The following is a 21958-nucleotide window of genomic DNA, read 5'->3' as shown; positions in this document are numbered from 1 at the left end:
CAACCCAAGAAGAGCCCTGTTTACCCACTCCTCAACTCAAGATGAGAGTAGATTGCCCTGCTTCATTGGGAAAGGAATCCAGACGTTGCCGTTGCCCCTCAAGAGGAGGCTGGTCTCACCTTGAAACTCGAGTGCATCCCCAGGAGTTGTGCCTCAATTCGAAAAGACCATGATTTCCCCAGCCACACCAGATAAACGTGATTCTCCTTCACTGACTCGACTGGAACCCCGAGGATCAACTGAAAACACGAAGGGAGTTGTGACAGCTGGGTGACACCTCGAGAAAAAGCCCCAGACCCCTATGTCCACTCGACAGGAATCCTGACACCTCTTTGAAACATCGAAAGGGAAATGGAGTTCCATGTCTCCACACGAGACGAGGCTTGACTCCCCTGTTCAAACTCCATAGGAACCCCAAGATCTATGTCAGAACTGGAGAGGAATCCTGATGTTCCAGCCTCAAAACGAGATGAGGCCCTATGCCCCTGCACCGACTGGAGAGGAATCCCGAGAGGCCCATCACAAATTGAATGGAGACTTGACTTTCCTGAGGCAACACGAGCGGGTGTGAGGTCCCCGTCGCAACTCGAGAGGAATTCCAAGTTTCCTTCTGTGACTCGAGAAACCCCAGGAGATTCTCCCCTCAATGAGATGAGGGCCCTTTCTACTACAGCGTCTCAAGAGAAATCCTACCTTCCCTCTTGAGCCTCAAAAGGGTACTTGACACCTTTAAGGCAACTCAAGAAGTTCCCCGACATACCCGTCTGCATTCGAGAGTAACAGCGATTTTCCCACCACAACTCAAGAAGAGCCCCAGTTTCCCCTCCTCATCTCGAGATGAGGGTCCAATTCCCTGCTTCATCTGTAAAGGAATCCCGATGTTCCCATCACACTTCAGGAGGAGGCCAGTCTCACCTTGAAACTCAAGACGAAATCCAAGGGTCCTGCCACTGTTCAAAAAGACCCTGATGTCCCTGTTCCCTCGAGATAAGGCCTCCTTCCCCTGCAACGACTCGAATGTCACCCAGAGTATCAACACATGACACGAAGGGAGGACTGAAAGCCCTGTGGCGCCTCTAGTAATAGCCCCTGATCCCTACCTCAACTTGACAGGAGGCTTGACAACCCTTTTTCACCTCAAGAGGGAAGGGAATTCCATGCCCCAACACAAGACAATGTCTGACTCCCCAGTGGAATCGCCATAGGGACCCCGAGATCCCTGTCAGAGCTGAGTTTCCGGTCTCAACTCGAGATGAAGCCTTCCATGCGAATTGAGGCCTGATTCCCCTGCCGTGACTCTAGAGCACTCCTGCGCTGGCCCTCGCAACTCAAATGGAGACTTGACTTCCCTGAGGCAACACGAGAGGCTCCTTGAGCTCCCGGTGGTACCTGCAGAGGAACCCCAAGCCTCCTGCCACAACTTAGACAAACCACAAGATTCCTCCGTCAGTGCGAGATGAGGCCCTTTTCTCCTGCAGCGCCTCGAGAGCAATCCCGAGTTCCCTCTCAAAACTCAAGAGGAGGCTTGACACCCTTCATGCAATTCAAGTGGGCCCAAAGATCCCCGTCACAACTCGTGATGAAAGCCGATGTTCCCGCCACAACACAAGAAGAGCCCCGTATGTCCCACCTCCTCTGGAGATGAGGTCCCATTCCCTGCTTCAACTCAAGAGGAATCCCAACTTCCCCTAGCACCACAAAAGGAGGCCTGTGTCACCAATTGAATCTCTAGTGGAACCCCACAGATCCTGCTGCAAGGAAAAAGGATGCCAAGTCCCCTTCAGCTCCAGAAAAGTCCTGATTCCCCTACACTGGTTCCAACAGAACACCAAGTATCCCCTCACAGCAGGATGGGAGGCCTGTCATCCCTACCTATTCTCTTGAAAAAGCTCAAATTCCCCGCCTAAACTCAACCAGAGGCCTGACACCCCTTTGACAACTCGAGAGGAATGCAGAGTTCCATGCCTCAATACCAGATGAGTCCTGACTCCCTAGTTGAACCTTGATAGGAAGCCCGAGATCCCTGATGCCGCGCGAGAGGAACATTGAGTTTCCCAACTGAATTCTAGACATGGCCCTATTCGTGGGCAGCGACTCGAGAGGAATCCCCACGTGCCCCTCGCAACTCGAACAGAGACCTGACTTCTCTGAGGCAACACAAGCGGGTCCCTGAGGTCCCCGTCACAATTCGAGAGGAACCCCAAGCATCCCGCCACAACTCGAGAAAAACCACAAGATTCTCTCCTCAACACGAGATGAGGCCCTTTTCCAGAGCAGTGACACGAGAGAAACCCCTGTTTCCTCTTGAAATGTGAAAGGGTACCTGACACCCTTGCAACTCAGGCTGATTGCTGAGATTCCTGTCCCCACTCGAGAATACACCGAGTTTCACACCAGAGCTCAAGAAGAGCCTCATTAGACCCCTCCTCAACTCGAGATGAGGGTCGATTCTTCTGCTTCGTTGTGAAAGGAATCCCGACGTTGCCGTTGCCCTCAAGAGGAGGCCGTCTCCCCTTGAAACTCGAGCGCATCCCCAGGAGTCGTGCCTCAATTCATAAAGACCCCGATTTCCCCCGCCATTCCAGATAAGCGTCATTCCCTGCGCTGACTCGACTGGAACCCCAAGGAAAGACTCAAAATACGAAGGGAGGTGTGACAGCTGGGTGACACCCCAAGAAATAGCCCCAGACCCCTATGTCCACTCGACAGGAAGCCTGACACCTCTTTTACACCTCGAGAGAGAAGCGGAGTTCCATGTCTCCACATGAGACGAGGCCTGACTTCCCTGTTGAAACTCCATAGGAACCCCAAGATCCATGTCAGAACTGGAGAGGAACCCTGAGGTTGTGACCTCAACTTGAGATGAGGTCGTATGCCCCTACACCGACTGGAGAGGAATCCTGAGAGGCCCCTCGCAACTCGAATGGAGACTTGCCTTTCCTAAGGCAACACACGCAGGTTCGAGGTCCCCATCACAACTCGAGAGGAACCCCAAGTTTCCTAACCGAACTGGAGAAAGCCCAGGATATTCTCCCCTCAACACGAGATGAGGACCCTTTCCACTGCAGGGTCTCGAGAGATATCCCACCTTTCCTCTTTAGTCGCGAAAGGGTACTTGACACCCTTTAGGTAACTCAAGAAGTTCCCCGACATACCCATCACCACCAGAGAGGAACACTGAGTTTCCCGCAACAACTCAAGAAGATCCCCGGTTTCCCGTCCTCATCTCGAGATGAGGTTCCATTGCCCTGCTTCATCTGCAAAGGAATACCAACATTCCCGTTGCATCTCAGGAGGAAGCCTGTCTCACCTTGAAACCCGAGACGAACTCCAGGGGTTGTACCACTGTTCGAAAAGACCCCGATGTCCCCGTCCACTCAAGATAAGGCCTCATTTCCCTGCAATGACTCGAATATCACCCTGAGGATCAACTCACGACATGAAGGGTGGACTGAGAGCCCTGGGGCGCCTCTAGAAATAAATCCTGATCCCTACCTCAACTTGACAGGAGCCCTGACATCCCTTTTCCACCTCAAGAGGGAAGTGGAGTTCCATGGTCTAACACGAGACGATGTCTGACTCCCCAGGGGAGTCTCTGTAGGAACCCCGAGATCCCTGTCAGAGCTGGAGAGGAACCCTGAGTTTCCCACCTCAACTCGAGATGAGGCCCTAGTCCCCTGCACCAACTCAAGAGGAATCCTGAAAGGCCCCTCACACCTCGAAAGGATTCCTGACTTCCCAGAGACAACATGAGAGGCTCCCTCAGGTCCCCGTGGCAACTCAAAGGAACCCACACTTCCTGCCGCAACTCGAGAAACACCTTGAGATTTCCCCTTCCATGCGAATTGAGGCCTAATTTACCTGCCTTGACTCCAGAGCACTCCCGCGCTCGCCCTCGCAACTCGAATGGAGACTTGACTTCCCTCAGGCAACACGAGAGGCTTCTGATCTCCCAGTGGTACCTGCAGAGGAACCCCAAGCCTCCCGCTGCAACTCGAGACAAACCACGAGATTCCCCAGTCAATGCGAGATGAGGCCCTTTTCTCCTGCAACACCTCGAGTGAAATCCTGAGTTCCCTCTCAAAATTCGAGAGGAGGCTTGACTCCATTTAGCCCACTCAAAGGGCCCCAGGAGATACCTATCACAACTGGAGAGCAGAGCAGAATGCTTTGCTTCAACTCCAGACGAGTCCTGACTCACCAGGTGAACCTTGAATGCAACTCTGAGATCCCTGTCACCATTGGAGAGGAACACAGAGTTTCTGGACACAAGTCTAGATGAGGCCTATTTCCCCTGCAGTGATTTGCAATGAATCCCGAGGTGCCCATCACAACTCGAAATGAGACCTGACTTCCCTGAGGTAATACGAGCGGGACCCTGAGGTCCATGTCACAACTTGAGAGGAATCCCAAACTTCCCGCCAAGCCTCGAGGAAAACCACAGGATTCTCCCCTCAATGCGAGATGAAGCCCTTTCCCACAGCAGCGTCTCATGAGAAATCCCACGTTCCCTCTTGAAACGCGAAATGGTACTCGACATCCTTTATGCAACTCCAGAAGTTCCCCGACATACCCGTCCCCGCGCGAGCAGAACACCCAGTTTCCCGGCACACCTCAATCTGAGCCCCTTTGCCCCTCCTCATCTCGAGATGAGGGTCAATTCCCCTGCTTTGTCTGGAAAGGAATCCCGATGTTCCTGTCGCACCTCAAGAGGAGGTCGGTCTCACATTGAAACTCGACAGGAACCCTCATGGGTCGTGCCACAATGCCAAAGACACCAATTTCCCTATCCACTCGAGATATGGCCTGATGCCCCTGCACCGATTCGAATGGAACCACGAGTATCGATTCACAACACGAAAGGGCACTGACATTGCCTCCTCCAGAAAAAGCTGCAGGCTCTAAATCCAACTCGACAAGAGGCCTGACACCCCATTTACAACTTGAGAGGCAAGCCGAGTTCCATGCCTCAACACAAGACGAGACCTGCCTCTCCTGTTCAAACTCCACAGAAACCCTGAGATCGATGTCAGAAATGGAGAGGAACCCTGAGGTTTCCGCCTCAACTCGAGATGAAGCCCTACTCATCCCTGCAGAGACTCAAGAGGAATCCCGAGGTCCCCCTAGCAACTCGAAAGCAGATCTGATTTCCCTGAGGAAACACGAGCGGGTTCCCCAGGTCCCCATACAACTCGAGAGGAACCCTTAGCTTCCCGCCACACCTCCACAAAAATCACGAAATTTTCCCCTCCATGTGAGATGAGGCCCTTTTACGCTGCAGCGTTTCCCATGAAATCCCACGTTCCCTCTTGGAACTCAAAAGGGAACTTGACACCCTTTATGAAACCCCAGAAGCTTCCCTAGATACCCGTCCCCACTCGAAAGGAATGCTGAGTCCTGCCACAACTCAAGAAGAGCCCGGTTTTCCCCTCCTCAACTCGAGATGAGGGTCGATTCCCCTGCTTCGTCTGGAAAGGAATGCCAATGTCCCCGTCGCCCCTCAAGAGGAGGCCGGTCTCAACTTGAAACTGGAGAGGAACCCGGGGGTCTTGCCACAATTCGAGAGACATGGATTTCCCCATCCACTCGAGATAAGGCCTGATTCCATTGCACTGATTCAAATGGAACCCCAAGAATCAACTCACAACATGAAGGGAGGACTGATACCCTGGTTTCAAATTCGAGAAAAGCCCCAGGTCCCTAATTCAACTCAACTGGAGGCCTGAAACATCTTTTACAGCTAGAGAGGAAAGCAGAGTTTCATGCCTCAACACAAGTCGAGACCTGACTCCCTGTTTGAAACTGCAGACACAACCCAAGATCCACGTCAAAACAGGCGAGGAACCCTGAGGTTCCCGCCTCAACTGGAGATGAGGCCCTCTTCCATTGCACCGACCCCAGAGGAATCCTGAGAGGCCCCTCACAACTCGAAAGGATTCCTGACTTCTCATAGGCACCATGAGAAGCTTCCTGAGGTCACCGTCACAACTCGAGGGAACCCAAAGTTTCCTGCCACAAATCGGGAAACACCTTGAGATTCCCCCTTCAACGTGAATTGAGGCCCAATTCTCCTGCCATGACTGAAGAGCAATCCCACGCTTCCCCCGCAACTGGAATGGGGACTGGAATTCCCTGGGGCAACACGAGAGGCTTCCTGATCTCCTCATCATAACTCGAGAGAAACCCCAAACTTCCACCACAAATCGAGAAAATCCACGAGATTCCCGCGTCACTGCCAAATGAGGCTCTTCTTTTCCTCCAGGGCCTAAAGAGCAATCCCGAGTTCCCTCTCAAAACTCCATAGTAAGCTTGACTCCCTTTAGGCCACTCAAAGGGCTCCAGGAGATACCTGTCACAACTGGAGAGCAGAGCAGAGTGCTTTGCTTCAACTCGAGATGAGGCCTGACTCACCAGGTGAACCCAAGATCCCTGTCGCCACTGGAGAGGAACACGGAGTTTCTGGACACAAGTCTAGATGAGGCCTATTTCCCCTGCAGTGACTTACGAGGAATCCCGTGGTGCCCGTCACAACTCGAAATGAGACCTGACTTCCCTGAGGTAATACGAGCGGGACCCTGAGGTCCATGTCACAACTTGATAGAAACCCAAAACTTCCCGCCAAGCCTCGAGGGAAACCACGGGATTCTCCCCTCAACGCGAGATGAGGCCCTTTCCCACTGCATCATCTTGAGAGAAATCCCATGTTCCCTCTTGAAACGCGAAACGGTACTCGACACCCTTTATGCAACTCCAGAAGTTCCCCGACATACCCGTCCTCACTGGAGAAGAACACCCAGTTTCCTGGCACACCTCAATCTCTGCCCCTTTGCCCCTCCTCATCTTAAGATAAGGGTCGATTCCCCTGCTTTGTCTGAAAAGGAATCCCGACATTCCCGTCACACCTCAAGAGGAGGCTGGTCTCACATTGAAACTCGACAGGAACCCTCGTGGGTCATTCCACAATGCCAAAGACACCGGTTTCCATATCCACTCGAGATAAGGCCTAATGCCCCTGCACCGATTCAAATGGAACCCTGAGTATCATGAATAAACATGAATAAGCATTAAAACCATCTTCAGTGAAAAATATCCATATAGAAAAGGCCACACAGATCCCATATTCACCATGTCTGCTTTAAATCCATCAGGTTTGTCCAAATCACTGAAAATCTCAGTAACACTCTTTAAAAAAAAAAAAAGGATGGGAAGAAAAGATATATTCATACAATTTAACAATTGCTGAAATGGAAGTGGGACTGTGGGTTACATTATACTGTAGAAACCATATGATTTCCCTGATTTTGGAGATTATGTGCAGGTTTTGCAGGAGAATGCACCCATTTTGGATAAAACACATAGAGTATTTTAGATGATGTGGCAAATGAGAGCACTTTTTCCCATTGCTAGGTGTTTTCTGTACATTTTAAATTCCCAGAAAGTAAATTATGTCTCAAAACAAACAAGTCAATACCATAAAAGAAAATCAGATTAGACAGGCATGAAACTTTCCTATAGAGGTCAAGACTTACCCAGACGAAGTTCAAGGGAAGCTGTGATGCTCACTGCCTTTGAAGGAGTCTACATGGAATGAAGAAGTACTGTGGGAAGTCTATTAGTAACCACCATGCCTTGGGTCCTCTGGATGACCTATTGCAGGAGAAACAGATTTTACAAATAAAATTTTCCCCCTAACTTCACAAAGCTGTTAGACTACATTCAGTAAAGTTGAATGATTTCCGATCAAAATCATATAAAATACTACAACTTACAATCCCAATCAATATACAAAAATTACTTGCGTTTCTATACACTAATAACAATCAGAAACAAAAATTAAGAAAATCCCACTTATAATTGCATCCAAAAGAATAAAACATCTAGCAACAAACTTAATCAAGGACATAAAAGACCAGTAGTTAGAAAGCTAGAAAGCACTGATAAAGAAACCAAAGTCAAATAAACAGAAAACTATTCCACGCTCACACACTGGAACAACGAGGAATTAAAATGTCCATTCCAATCAAAGCCATCAACAAATACATTGACTGCAATCACAAAATAATATTAAATGGCCTTTTTCACAGAAAAAGAAATATTCCTAATATTAGGCTGCTACTACTGAACAGGACCTTAAACGGCCAAGAAGACTCTGAGAAAGAAGAACGCAGCTGGAGACATCTTCCTCTCCGACTTCAAACTACATCAGGGACCTGTAGTAACCACCACTGCAAGGAACTGGCAGGAACACAGACACATGGACTACAGAAAAGAATAGAGAGCCCAGGAATGAACCCACATGTACGTGGTCACTTCATGAAAATCAAACCAGGAACAAGTGAAGAGGAAAGGACAGTCTTCTTAAGAAACAGTGGCAGGAAAACTGGCCACCTACTTGGAAGAACATCAGTGAAGGTCATCCTCTAGATCATCTAACAGAAATTGAACTGAAAACCCGCCATTTTGCACATGGAGATCTTTTCCCACCCCCCTCAGTCTTGAGACAGACCTCCTGTCAGCACTCAGCTAGACATAGGAAACGTCTACTTCGTCCTCATTTGTCCCTCTTGCAGCACCTCCCTGCTGGTGGGCACTGAGGCAACCCCGCTCCTCTCAGCCAGGAGGCAGCCCCATTACCCAGGAGCCCGAGCCCTGACAGCCCTGAAGAGACAAAGCTCCCGCCAGCTGGTCACCGAGCCCAGTCTGAAGGCAAAGCATCCGGCGCCTGCGGGTCAGAGGGGGTTGTGGGCTGCCAGAGAAGAGCGGGCAGCCCTGCGCTCACAGACTTCAGAGGGCTCACCCAGAAAGCAGCTCTGCTGTGAGCACTCAGACTGGAAGCCCAAACTGAAATGGAGCAAAATAGCTCCATGACCCTCCTCAAAACATGGCTAAGGAACAATCAGAGCCTGTATGGAATACAGCCATATAAAGGAACACATTTGAGTCAGTTCGAATGAAGGGGATGAACCTAGAGCATATTAAACAGGGAAGTCAGTCAGAAAGAGAAAAACATGGAATCGAGAAGGATGGGTCTGACGACTCTGTTCACATAGCAGCAACGGAGATGCAGACATAGAGAACAGACTTAGGACAAGGGTGGGGAACAAGAAGGAGAGGGTGAGATGAAAGGAGAGAGCAGCATGGATGCATGTACACCAACATTTGTAAATAGACAACCAGTGGGGATTTGCTGTATGATTCAGGAAACTCAAACTGGGGCTCTGTAATAACCTAGAGAGGTGGGGATGGATGGGATGTGGGAGGGAGATTCAAGAGTGAGGGAACACATGTACACCTATGGTTAATTCATGTGAAATGAACAGAAGCACAAACTTTGCAACTAACACCATAATTCAATTTAAAAAACTATACAATTTGAGAAAACAACAAAAGATCTACATGACCTTGGGTCTGGTGATGAGTTCTATCTAACACACAACAAAAAAGCCAACTTACCAAATTAGGAATATAAATTATTTAAAACATTGTCTTTTACAATTTTATAAATTTACTCTGTGAAGGACCTTATTCGAGAGAACCAAAAGACAAACTGTTAAATGAACCACTGACCACCCACCCTTGCCAGGCAACAGAGAAGAGAAAACACTTGCAGGAGTCATCTTACAACAGGGGGTCCTGGTAAGGAACAAGGAACTAACAAGCTACCACCAACCAGGATTCTGAAGAGGTCAAAAAGAGATGGGAGACTGCAGTCCAGAGGTCCTAGCAACTTCCCAGGATCCTCCTCGCTGGAATCCATCTCAGCTGAGTGATGCGTGTGCCCCCAGGAAGGATCCCAATTCAGAATGACTGGCAAGAGACAAACCAGAAACTAACACAATGACCATAAACCCTGAGACGGTGAGCCACGTGGCAGAGCAGTTCTCTCTGTTTCCCTCACCCTCTGCCCCGGCAGCCCTTCCCAATGAAGTCTCTTGCTTGGATGGTACTCCTCTCCTCAGCCAATTCATTTCAAAGTGTCAGATAAGAATCCACTCTCAAGCCTTGGAAGGGATCCCCCTTCCTTCATCAAAACCACAATCCAGGAGAAAATATCTTCCAAATGCTACCTTGTAGAGAAGGCAATGGCACCCCCTCCAGTATTCTGGCTTCAGAAATCCCAGAGACAGAGGAGCTTGGTGGGCTACAGTCCAACATCAGGGCATTTCTGAGGGGAGGAAACAGTCCCAGGGAAGCTCAGGCGCTCACCAAAGGCCCCAGAGCTTTGGATGGCACAGCCAGACCTGTGGCTGAGAACTCCCAGTGGCTAGGCCTCTTTATCCTGGCCTCTCTCACCGGGTACATGTGTGGAAAACTAGAATCAAAAATAAGCCTGAGGGCTTCCCTGGTGGCTCCGTGGTAAAGAATCCACTTGCCAGTGCTGGAGAGGTAGGTGTGATCCCTGCTATGGGAAGATCCCACATGCTATGGGGCCCATGTGCCACAACTGCCGAGCCTGTGCTCTAGATCCTGGAAGACACAATGCCGAGCTCACATACTGCAACCACTGAAGCCCGTGAGCCTGTGCCCCACAACAAGTGGAGCCACTGCAGTGAGAAGCCCGCACACCACTAGCTATGGCCCACGCTCACCCGAACTAGGGAAAAGCCCACACACGAAGACCCAACACAGCCAAAAATAAATACAATTGTTTTCCTTAAAAAATGCATATCTGACAAAGAATCTGTACTCAAATTGTCCAAAAACATTAGAGCAAACAAGCCCATTCATAATTGGTAAAGAATGAAATGGACACCTGGCCACGGAGGGTATACTGATAGTAAACTATCCTACAGAAACATACTCAGGATACTGGTGGGATGCATGCACAGCCCCCTTTGGAAGACAGTCTGACAGTTTTTTTCAGTAACCACATGGGACAAGCACTGAATTCTATACGTGACAAGTGGTGGAAGCCAGGTATCTTACCATTGTAATGGGAAGTTACGGAGAAACAAAAGGAAAGTTTACAAGATCCGTGGATACATCATCACAAATTACCTTTAACTGAATAAAGGTAAGCTGGAATATATGTATATATTTCCGAGTATTGTCAGCTGGGCATATTTAGCTCCTACATGTATGTTTTGCATATCATTCTCTAATGAAATGGAACAGGAAATGTCCCTGGTGGTCCAGTGGTAAAGGATCTGCCTACCAATGCAGGGAACATGGGTTCACTCCCTGGTGCTAGAATATTCCACATGCCCAGGGGCAACGAAGCCCCTGTAAAACTATTGAAGTACTTGCATGCTCCAGAGCCCAAGTTCTGCAACCAGGGAAACTGCTGCAATGAGAAGCCATGGCACGGCAACTACAGGGCAGCCTCTGCTCACTACAACTAGACATCTAGCAACAAAGACACAGAATAGTCAAAAATAATTCAATGTTGAAAAAAAAAATAAAAGGACAGAAGTTCTCTGAATAAATGACTGAGATTAGGGGTGAGGCAGTACATATATGAACCAGGATAATTTTAAAGTATGAGAAAGTAAAGAAAGTAAAGACAACTATCAAGCTGTCCAAACTGATAAAAATGAATGATTACACAGTTTTATCTCCACACGCTAGCAAACAATAATCTGAAAAGGAATTAAAAAAAACAAAACAATTCCCTTTCAATAATGTCAACATTAATAAAATATTTGCCATGGATATAACGAGGATGACAAGACTGGCACACTGGAAATTATACACGATTGCTGAAAAAATATTCTGAATACATATACAGATATCCCATAGTGATGGAAAGACTTAAGACGGCAATACCATGGTATTTCATCTTCAATCTGAAATGCAGATCCAATATGACTTGATCACTCAGAGCTTTTGTGTAATAAAGTTTTATTAAAGTATAAAAGAGATAGAGAAAGCTGCTGACATAGACTTCAGACGGGGACAGTAAGAGTACCCCCTGCTGGTCTTTAGCCAGATATTATACAGCCACTAGCAGTCTGCTAAGGAAAGAAAGGCAATGTCTCAGAGAATGGCACCACGCCCCTCACCTGCAACATGCATTGAGATAACATTGGCAGCAGGTGAGTCATCCTGGGCCATAAAATGATTGACATGAATCTTGAAGAAAGGCAGATTTCCAGGCAAATATATCGTTTCATTAACATAGATTAGGAGAACCAGGTATGAGTAAGACATACTGGTTTGTCAAATCAGTTCTGAGCCTTTAGGGGGAACCGACCCAAAGACAGAGTCTAGCAGAAATACATAGTATATTAACTTAGCTTAAGACAAACATTTCCTTATGAAAAAAATGCATTGCTTAGCTCAAGGTTTGAGAAAAGTTAAGTTCAAGTGGAGCCAGGTGTCGTCGGGGCAACACAGATTTTTCAGAGAAACCTCCTTTAAATTTGTATGGAGAAGGGGAAAAAATGTAACACTAGTTTGTTTCCTCCAGCTGCTCAAGAGAGAGAAAAAAACGTCCGACACTTGCAGCCTATTCCCTCTGTCTGAAGACCCCCAGCCTTCCTGCCTGTTACCTTCTCGGGGCCTTCAGGAAGTAATACACAAGCTGACCCTAACATATACGTGGAATGACAAGGGACTCCAAAGAGCCAGAACCATCACTTGAGTCTGCAGTTCTAAGGTCCTCTAGTATGCTGTGCTAAGTCGCTTCAGTCACGTCTGACTGTCAGAGCCTGCCAGGCTCCTCTGTCTATGGGAATTTTCCAGGCAAGAATACAGGAGTGGGATGCCATGCCCTCCTCCAGGGGATCTTCCCAATCCAGGGATCGGATTCCTGCATTTGCAGGGAGGTTCTTTACCACTAGCACTACCTGGGGCAAAAGTGCCTAAATGGAGATCAGGGAAACCCAGTTAGGAGAAGGGACTCAGAGGAAAGGAAGTGAGGGAAGGAGACTCTTAGTCACACTCAGAGAAGCCCGATAGGTAGTTCTGCAGGTGGAAGGGGGGAGGAAGCAGGCTGGAGCTGTATAGAAGATGAAAGAGGGAACTAAAGCAGGGGCCCCCAACCTCTAGGATCTAATGCCTGCTGATCTGAGGTGGAGCTGATGAAATCATACTAGAAATAAGTGTTTGGTCACTCAGCCATGTCCAACCCTTTGTAGCCCACAAGGCTCCTCAGTCCATTGAATCCTTCAGGCAAGAATACTGGAGTGAGCTGTCGTTTCCTTCTCCAGGAGATCTTCCTGTCCCAGGGACTGAACACCGGTCTCCTGCACTGCGGGCAGACTCTTTACCAATGGAGCCATCAGGGAACAAAAATAGAAATAGAGTGCACAATAAATGGACTGCACTTGAAACATCCCAAAACCTTCCCCCAGCCCTGTCTGTCAAAAAATTGTCTTCCAAAAAGACTCCCGAGGTCAAGGAAAGAACTTCAAGTGTACTTGACTGTCCCAGGTTGCTGGCTTAGGGAGATGCTGAAGCAGGGGTGTCCCAAGAGGTAGAACCTCCCTTGCATGGGGTCCTCAACAGACCTCTGATAGCCTTGGTGATAAAGGGAGAGATTTGTTTCATTTTTTTTTTAAATATCCTTGTGGGATAAACTTAAAACTTAGCAATTCTCTTACAGTCTTCCTAATAAAATGTTTTATTTCTTTACTGATCTGTGAAGTACCAACTGTGATAATCACTGTTCTAATATACCTCATAGTGTTGCTGACACTATGGATATAATTATGTGAAATTGAACTTATTCAATAAAAATGATGAAGCATCTGCCCTGTGCCCAGCACTTTCCAAGGGTTGGGGAGTACAATGAAAATACTCCATTAGATACACAGCTGGTATGCACATTCTTTAAAAAAAAAGCCTTTTACATTCCCACCAATAGTTTATTCTCAATGTCAACACTTGCTGATTAATGACCATGCTGGGTAGGAAGCTCATTAAAAACCCAGGAGCCAGTGTTCCTGGAAGGATATCCCATTCTCCCTTGGACAGTCCTCCACCCGCTCTGGCTCTCAGTTTCCTCATCTGCAAAATCATGGACAACTGACTATAATTCATCCCTGGAACCCAAGTCTATTGAGGGGGAGGGGAAATATTACTCCAAGGCCTGGATGAGAGACCAGATTGAAAGAAAAGTATGTCATTGCTGGTTTTCAGTCAAACAGACAGATACAATGAAGGAAGGAGCCCCTGGCCCTGTGGGATTTGCCTAGGGGTCTAGTCTGGGAAATTCTTAAACATCAGGAGATGGCACTGAGATGGATTTCCACCAACAAGAACATCCATGCAAAGGACAAGCCTGCAGAGCTCTGTGCCCATCAGCCACAGGAAGAGACTGCCTCCTAACAGGCAGCAGCATTTACAAGTGACCTCCTAAGGCCTTCGCCAAACTACAGGGGCACCTCTGGGTTTTCTGTTTCCCTCACTTTTCTGACTCTTTTCTTTTTAAAAAAAATGCACATTTCTTCATAGAATGCCACAGTGGAAGGAAAATAGGCCTTCAATTTTTAGACCTCAATTTGCAAAAAACTTGGAGCTTGTTTTTTTGTTTTTGTTTTTTAATTAAAACACCACATAATTTAAAATTTTTACACGTTCTAATTATTCCATTCCAAAACACCAAACTTATTGCACAGGGTCCCCATGCAAAGGCCCCCTCTCAGCAGGACAGCCACAGATTCCACCATGAAAGGGCAGCAACGTGCCCTTCTCCCTTCTTTTCTGCCTGGGTGACCACATGTTTAAATCCATGCACCCTACTAAATTTCTAGGGTGCAACTGGTGGACCCTTCCCTTTCCCATCCCAGCAGGTGGTCAAGGGCCCGCTGGGCTGCAAAGTGGCAGAAACAGGGCTGGGCCAGCCGGCCAGAGTAAGGGTTATGAAGTCCCTGCAGGTGAAATCACCAGGCAGGATAAATCCCTTGGACTTCCAGCAGGCACTAGGCTGCTTGGGAAAACCTGCACAGGTCTGAGCTTTATGTGAAGGGGTAAAGCCGTAAAGGCCTTGACCTCAAAGGCGAGGCCTTTCCACGACCGCCAGGTTGGGGGCTCCGAAACTGTGCCAACAGAGAGGGCAGGATATTTAGTTCCCTGCTCCACCGAGTCCCAGTTCCTTTACCTGTTGTCTGCACCTCTCCGCTCCGTTCACTGGATGCCGATCCCTGGGGACCCAGGAGCGCATGAAATGGGTGTTCCCAACCACAATGGCGACCCCTGAGAGCACAACTGGGACCCCCTGCCCTGGACACGCTCCCAGTGCACCACCCCACCCCCCACCCCAGCACATACTCCTGGTGCACCCCGCCCCCACACCAACTTCCAGGAGAGGCCCGCAGGCCTCGCTACTGCCCCAGGTGAAACACAAGGACAAGCAAATCCACCCCACAGAGACAATCCAAGCTTTTTATCAGCTGATCTATGATTCAGGGATAAAACTATGACTACAGAAAGGAAAGATGACCCGACCTAGGAGGGTCATGATATTCTATAGAACCAGACAAAATTGGTAAAAAGGAAACTTCTTTTTTTCTTGGAAACTGTAAAGCTGGTTCTTTTGCATATGCAATTAAAAACAATTAGCTTGTTACAAAGGCCTGCCTAGGGCAACGCTTGAAGTTAATCCTTGCCACAGAATTCAACAACTTCCCTGGCAGCTCAGACCGTAAAGTGTCTGCCTAAAATGCGGGAGACCTGGGTGCAATCCCTGGGTCAGAAAGATATCCTGGAGAAGGGAATGGCTACCCACTCCAGTATTCTTGCCACCACCCGCCTCCCCCCACCCCCAAAAAAAGCGGCTCTAGAAATATTTTAAATATCAGGCGGAAAACTAGAAGATCCCTTGTCTCTCTGCCTGGATTTATGTATGTCTCAGTGTGAGTCTTCTGTTTTTTAATAATATTGCTCAAGTTCTGAGTTCTTATTTAAATGGTCTCAAGAAAAGGAAGCCCTTACAAATCAAACACTTGGAAATACAAGAAAACATTGACCTAAATGAATTTCAGATTCATGTGAACTGGGAAATAGTCAATATTAAATATCTAGTACTTTTTTTTCTCTACTCTACTATAGACATGTCTAAGAGTCATTAACATTAAGCACAAAATTTTCATGGTCCTTAGGTTTATTATAAGCTAAAATTGCTATATTGTTGTCACAAGCTTGTCAACAAGAAAATACCTCTAAACAACAAAAAAAACTAAAAAATGTAATATGATATGAGCTTTTAGATAAAATATTAACAATAATTATACTCTAAAATTTATATTTTTATAAATATATTGATATTATATTCTAAAAGCTTTTCTCAACATTGAAACTCTGGTATCTAACACAGCAGCTGCCTCATGGCAGTCACTCAACAGTCACTTGCTAAAGACTGGACTCAACAATTCCATAAAATGAGGTGTGTACTGATATAATGTCATACATGTCCACACTCCATGTAATATCCATGGACTGCAAACAGTGTAACTACCTATTGTTGGGGATTTTCTCCCTGGGACTTGGAAGCGACAAACCTGAAAGAATGACACTTGTACAGTCCCTTGCAAGGACTGACAAGTTTATTTCTGCAGTCAAGCCTTTTTGTATAGAAGTAGGAACAAAAAGCTTAGAGTACATAGCCAGCAGAGTGTGTACAGGGTTAACACCTAATGGGTAAAAATATTTCAAGGACAGCGTGCTCTAAGTGACCCATGTGCTTATCACATAACCCGTTTTCTCAAGCAACATCCTTAATATTTATTATTAAATCTTGGTTCTGGGCATAACCAAAGGCAGGAGATGATTTTCTGCCCAAGCACACCAAGCCGGGGTATTTCTGGCCCTTAGCCATTTTCCCAAGGACTTCCTCCAGCCGGCTATTTTGTACTGGGCTTCCGAACATATCCTCCTTTTGTTTTTAATTTAAGCACAGCAGCTGCTAGTTGGACTCCATTGTGGGAGGCACGGAGTCTTGAGTAAAGACATCTGAATCCTGTAAGCAATGACAGAAAAAGCAGGGTGATTAATACATATATAAAAATGTTGCTTCCTGAAAACCAAGCTCTAGGGTCTAGAGACGATAGGGTTTTGGTTAAAGTATCATAAAATTGAGTGCTGTACAATTCCTAAGGTACCTTAACTTGAAAATTAGCAACTTGTTGTTTCAACAAATTGATGTCTAAACTTGAGTTATTTGTGAGATCCTGCAAATGCGCTTTAACTTTATCCCAAGGATATTCAGTGCTATTATAGGGCATGTTAGTCAGACAAAAAGAAGTAAAACTCCAGTGACAATGTATACGTGTTTGGAAAGTCAGTTGCTGCACTTGATCTCCTAAGTGGATAACCATAGTTCGTAACTCATTAATTCGTGTTTGTAATTGCTGATCTATTTGAGCTTGTCGAGTCCAAAGATCATGAGAGTCTTTGTGCCAAGCAGTGATAAAATCATGATTTTGAGTGGAATTATGTAAAGCCATACCAGACAAAGTTCCTATAGTCACAATAGAGATAAGGCTTAAGATGTCTGCAATAATCCACCCAATGATGCGCTTAGATCACCTAAGTCCAGTTTTCAATAATACAGAAAGAAATACAGAATCAGTCCAAGGCTCAGTTAAGTTTACGGGAAGCCATAACTTAGATCTTTGTTTAACTAGCACAATGCTAGCATTGTGATATGAAATGGTGTGATTAAGGCAGGTATACAATGCACATGCAGTGCAATTGACAATCTTGGTTGATAAGTGAATATCAAAATGCCCTACAATAAACAAATACGGAAGGTGAACACACAATTGAATATAGCCAGTACTATTGTATAGGAAGGTATAATTAGAAGGATGAAACATACCCATAGTCCCATAAACACTAGAGAAGTGCTCTAAGGCTGCTGGAATTTTCCAAATGTGCTATTGCTTTGGCCCCACAATGGGGACGACAATTCTGGGTCGTGGGGGTGATAAGCCCCTGTTATACCAATTCAGCAATATGTCCTTATCAGTCCAGAAACTTGTCTTAGTTTTATGAAAGCCTCCAATACTTGATCTATTAAACCAGGAGCAATTATGATGTTCCTCCTGCTCTTCAGAACAGTTTGAAAACAAACCATGAGGTCCCCAGTCAACAAATTTAAATGTATGATTAGTATGATTTTGCTGAATTATAGAAACTTTCCCAAATTGGCCTCGACAGGCAGACCAATGTAATGGTTGTATCTCCTGTTTTCTTCTCCAAGATACAGTATGACATGAAGGTTCCTCTGGTTGAAAAAGCGAGTTTGAATAGTTGGATATCTGGCCTGGATAATGTCACTTGGAGCCATTAAGTACGAAAGATGCCATAGCAAACATTCCCAGATGCAAAGCAGTCCCATTGTTGGCAGAGTATGCCCACCACTGTGGGAAGATAGTCATGCAAAGGGGATGAGATCCGAAGCAGATAGGCAAGGTTTTGAATCCCACGGAAATGTTGATTGGCTTTCCCTCATCTTCTTCATGAATTGGTCGCTTTATGGACCAGGGACTTGGAAAATGCATGCTATCACTAGTAAAGATCATAAGGGCTTTATCTACCCAATCCACTATGGAGAGAAGTGGTGGGTTGGGTGTGTATGCCAATAAAAGTATTCTGCACTTACCCCAGAGGAACAGGAAAGAACAGCTAACATTGCCAGAAACAGCTTATCTGGAGTCATAGGAGTTCCAGTACTTTTCAGTGTCTGCTCAGCCTGATGAGTCATGTTTTCACTTGAGCCCAATTTGGGTAAGGATTCAGACCACAGCGTTTCCCCATTGGCTCCTCCAGGGTCATTGACGAGACCCTTCACGTCAACTTCGTCACTTCCCGAGGGAGTCTGGTCTTGGGGTCCCTCTTGGTAACGGACATGGTGAAGACAAACCCAGATTTCCTCTCCATCTGCAATGACAAGACCATAACCCTTGCCTAGGAGTTGTAAGATTCCTGGCAGCCACTGATTTAATTGCTTATACCATATTGGTGTATTGATTTCTAATTTGCTGTTTTTGTCTTCTGCAAAATGTCTATCTGCACGAGTGTCAGAATTATTTTTTGTTAAGTTTAAAAAATTCAGGGAATAAAGAGTTAAAGATAATAGTAATTGAGGGTTCATGGGATAAGAAGTGTATCTCCTCTTCTATATTCCCCCTTTCTGTTTTAATAAATGAGTTTTTAGGGTGCGGTGGGCTCTTTCAATAATGGTTTGACCCTGAGGATTATAGGGTATTCCTGTAATGTGTGTTATGTTCCATTCTGATAAAAATGAATGAAATGAGTGCAAGGTAAATGCAGGTCTACTGTCTGTTTTCAGGACTGAAGGAATCCCCATAACGGAGAAGGTGAGTAAGAGTGTGGAAATGGCGTGTTTTTTGGATTCTGAAGAGATAGGTATTGTCCAGATAAAGTCGGAAAATGTATCTATTGAGACAAAAAGCAAAGAAAACTTTCTTAAGGAGCAGTGAGTGAAGTCAGATTGCCAAAGGGAATTAGGTTGTTGTTTCTGGGGATTAACTCCTGAAATCATAGTCTGTAAATGCAGAGGGGCGCAGACATCACAGGTTTTAATAATATGCCGTGTTTCAGTGAGAGGAATATGGTATTTAGAGTGCAATCTGTTAGCATTGGTATGAAGATTAGCATGTTCGTCATTGGCAGACGAAAAAATGGGAGCTATGAGCTTGTCAATAGCATCATTTCCTGCAACCAGAGGGCCAGGTAAACCTGAATGAGCATGTATATGTGCAATAAAGAAAGGTTCCATACGTGAGCAAATTAAAGCTTGAGTCTGTGAAAATAGAGTATATAATTCTTCATCTAGGTTGTATAAAAAGGCAATAACAAAATCAGGAAAAAGGGAAGCAAGGTATTTGGAATCAGTATATACGTTGAAGGATAATGGTTGAAGCGACAAAAGAGTATATAAAGCATACAATTCAATTCTTTGTATTGAAGAATAGGTAGTGGGTAATTTCTCTTTGATATCAGGGCGGACAATCTCTGCTATGCCTTTCTTGTTGCCATCAATGTAATAGGTGGGTGCATTGGAAATAGGTTGGGATGCAATGATATTAGTTACAATGAATTTAGTACATTGTAGAAAGTCCCATAATTTTCCTTTCAGCAAATGAAATGAGATAACATTTTGAAAATCATTTAATGCCATTTGCATGGTCAAGTTATATTGTAAGGCAATTTGCAATTCCTTTTTTGTCAAGGGAACGTGTATTGCATATGGATAAAATCCAGTCAAAGTTTGTATATGGTTTCTTCCTGACATAATTAAGTGCCCTATTTTCTCAGTATATGATACAATTTTTTTAGAATGTTTAGTGTGTAAATATACCTATTCTATTGGGCTATGCTGAGCTATAATTGCAGTGGGTGAATGTTCAGTGGGGAATATATATAAAGAAACTGGTTGATCATAATCTAGCCGAGTTGGAAAAGATTGTTGAACGTGTTTCTCCATTAAAGCCAGTTCTTCTTTGGCCTCTTTTGTTAGTTGTCTAGGGCTATTAGGGTCAGGGGATCACTCTAAAATTTTAAATAGATTTTGTAAGGCATAGGTGGGGATGCCAACAGATGGCTGCAGCCAATTAATATCTCCTAGCAATTTTTGAAAATTATTCAGCGTGTGTAGAGACTGCATAGAAATTTGAGTTTTTTGAGGTTTGATTTTAGATTCTTCCACAATATGTCCTAAATAATTAAAGGGTGCTTTCTATTGAATTTTATCTGGCACAACAAGCAGGCCATGATTTTGAAGAGTGGTAGTAACTTCATTATATAACTGTTGTAAACAGAGTTCAGATTCCATACAGAGAAGTATATCATCCATGTAATGAATTATAAATGCAGTAGGAAATTTATCTCTAATAGGTTTTAATAAAACAGATATGAGATATTGGCAAATGGTAGGAGAGTTAATCATTCCCTGGGGTAGTACCTTCCATTGAAATCTTTTAACAGGAGCCATGTGATTTATAGAAGGAATTGAAAAGGCAAAACGTTTTCTATCTTTAGAGTGCAGAGGTAAAGTAAAAAAGCAGTCTTGTAAGTTAATTATAACTATAGACCATCCTTTTGGTACCATAGAAGGGGAGGGTAATCCGGGTTGTAAGGGCCCCATAGGTAACATGGTATTATTAACATTTCTTAAATCTATCAACATTCGCCATTTTCCTGATTTCTTTTTTATTACAAAAATAGGGGAATTCCATGGGGAAAATGAAGGTTCTATATGAGCTTTTTGTAATTGTTCATTTATTAATTGCATAAGAGCTGCAAAGTTTTCTTAATTAGGGGCCATTGAGGTGTCCATATTGGGGTATCAGATTCCCAATCGAGAGGCAGTGGTGTTAACTCAGTGGCCCCCATTAAAAAGTTTCATTTAAAGAAATTGTGGCTTTCCTTTGTTCAAGAAAATCCTGTCCCCATAAATTGATAGGGATATTAGTAACATATGGTGTAAGATAAGCTACAATTTGATTAGGGCCATACACTTGTAAATAGGATGCATTGACAAAACTTTGTGTGGCATCAGCCTTATCTATTCCTAATAGTCTAGAAGGAGCCATAACCTTACCCCAATCAAGGGGCCATTCTGTAGCTCTAATGATTGAAATGTTAGCTCTGGTATCTAACATGCCTGTGAAATGTTTTCCCCATATGCGTAAAGTAAGCATGGGTTTCTGATGTTCCTTTAATAAGGTGGATAGTGCAGCAGTAAGGATGGTATTGCTAAAGCCTCCCTGCCGAACTTTATCAGATGCCTTCATTGGTTTGACATATGGCAAAAGTAATAATTGTGCAAAACGTTCCCTTTTTTGTAAGTATACATTTCCCATTTTCACAACATTTACCATAGCATGTATTTCCCCTTCATAATCTTCATCCATAACATCAGTCAATACCATTAAACCTCTCATTGTGCAGCTACTATGTCCCAAAATCAGTCCCACTGTCCCGGGTGGAATTGGGCCATAATATCCAGTGGGAATTTTGTGGAGGTTGTATAATTCTATTAGTTCCA

At 45.3% G+C, this 21958-nt stretch overlaps 1 protein-coding gene and 1 pseudogene across 1 annotated transcript in view; one reads left to right on the top strand and one right to left on the bottom strand.

Annotated features, from left to right (window-relative positions):
- Positions 1 to 21958, top strand: part of LOC123465559 (liprin-alpha-1-like) — a gene marked incomplete in the record, with an annotated part of 992590 nt that overhangs the window by 663710 nt on the left and 306922 nt on the right.
- LOC112577730 overlaps positions 1 to 21958 on the bottom strand; it is a 79571-nt pseudogene that overhangs the window by 42687 nt on the left and 14926 nt on the right.

This window comes from Bubalus bubalis, chromosome 1 (genome assembly GCF_019923935.1).
Source record: "Bubalus bubalis isolate 160015118507 breed Murrah chromosome 1, NDDB_SH_1, whole genome shotgun sequence".
Classification (NCBI taxonomy): Eukaryota; Metazoa; Chordata; class Mammalia; order Artiodactyla; family Bovidae; genus Bubalus; species Bubalus bubalis.
Note: the sequence above shows the minus strand (reverse complement) of the source record. Positions and strands in the feature narration are given on the sequence as shown.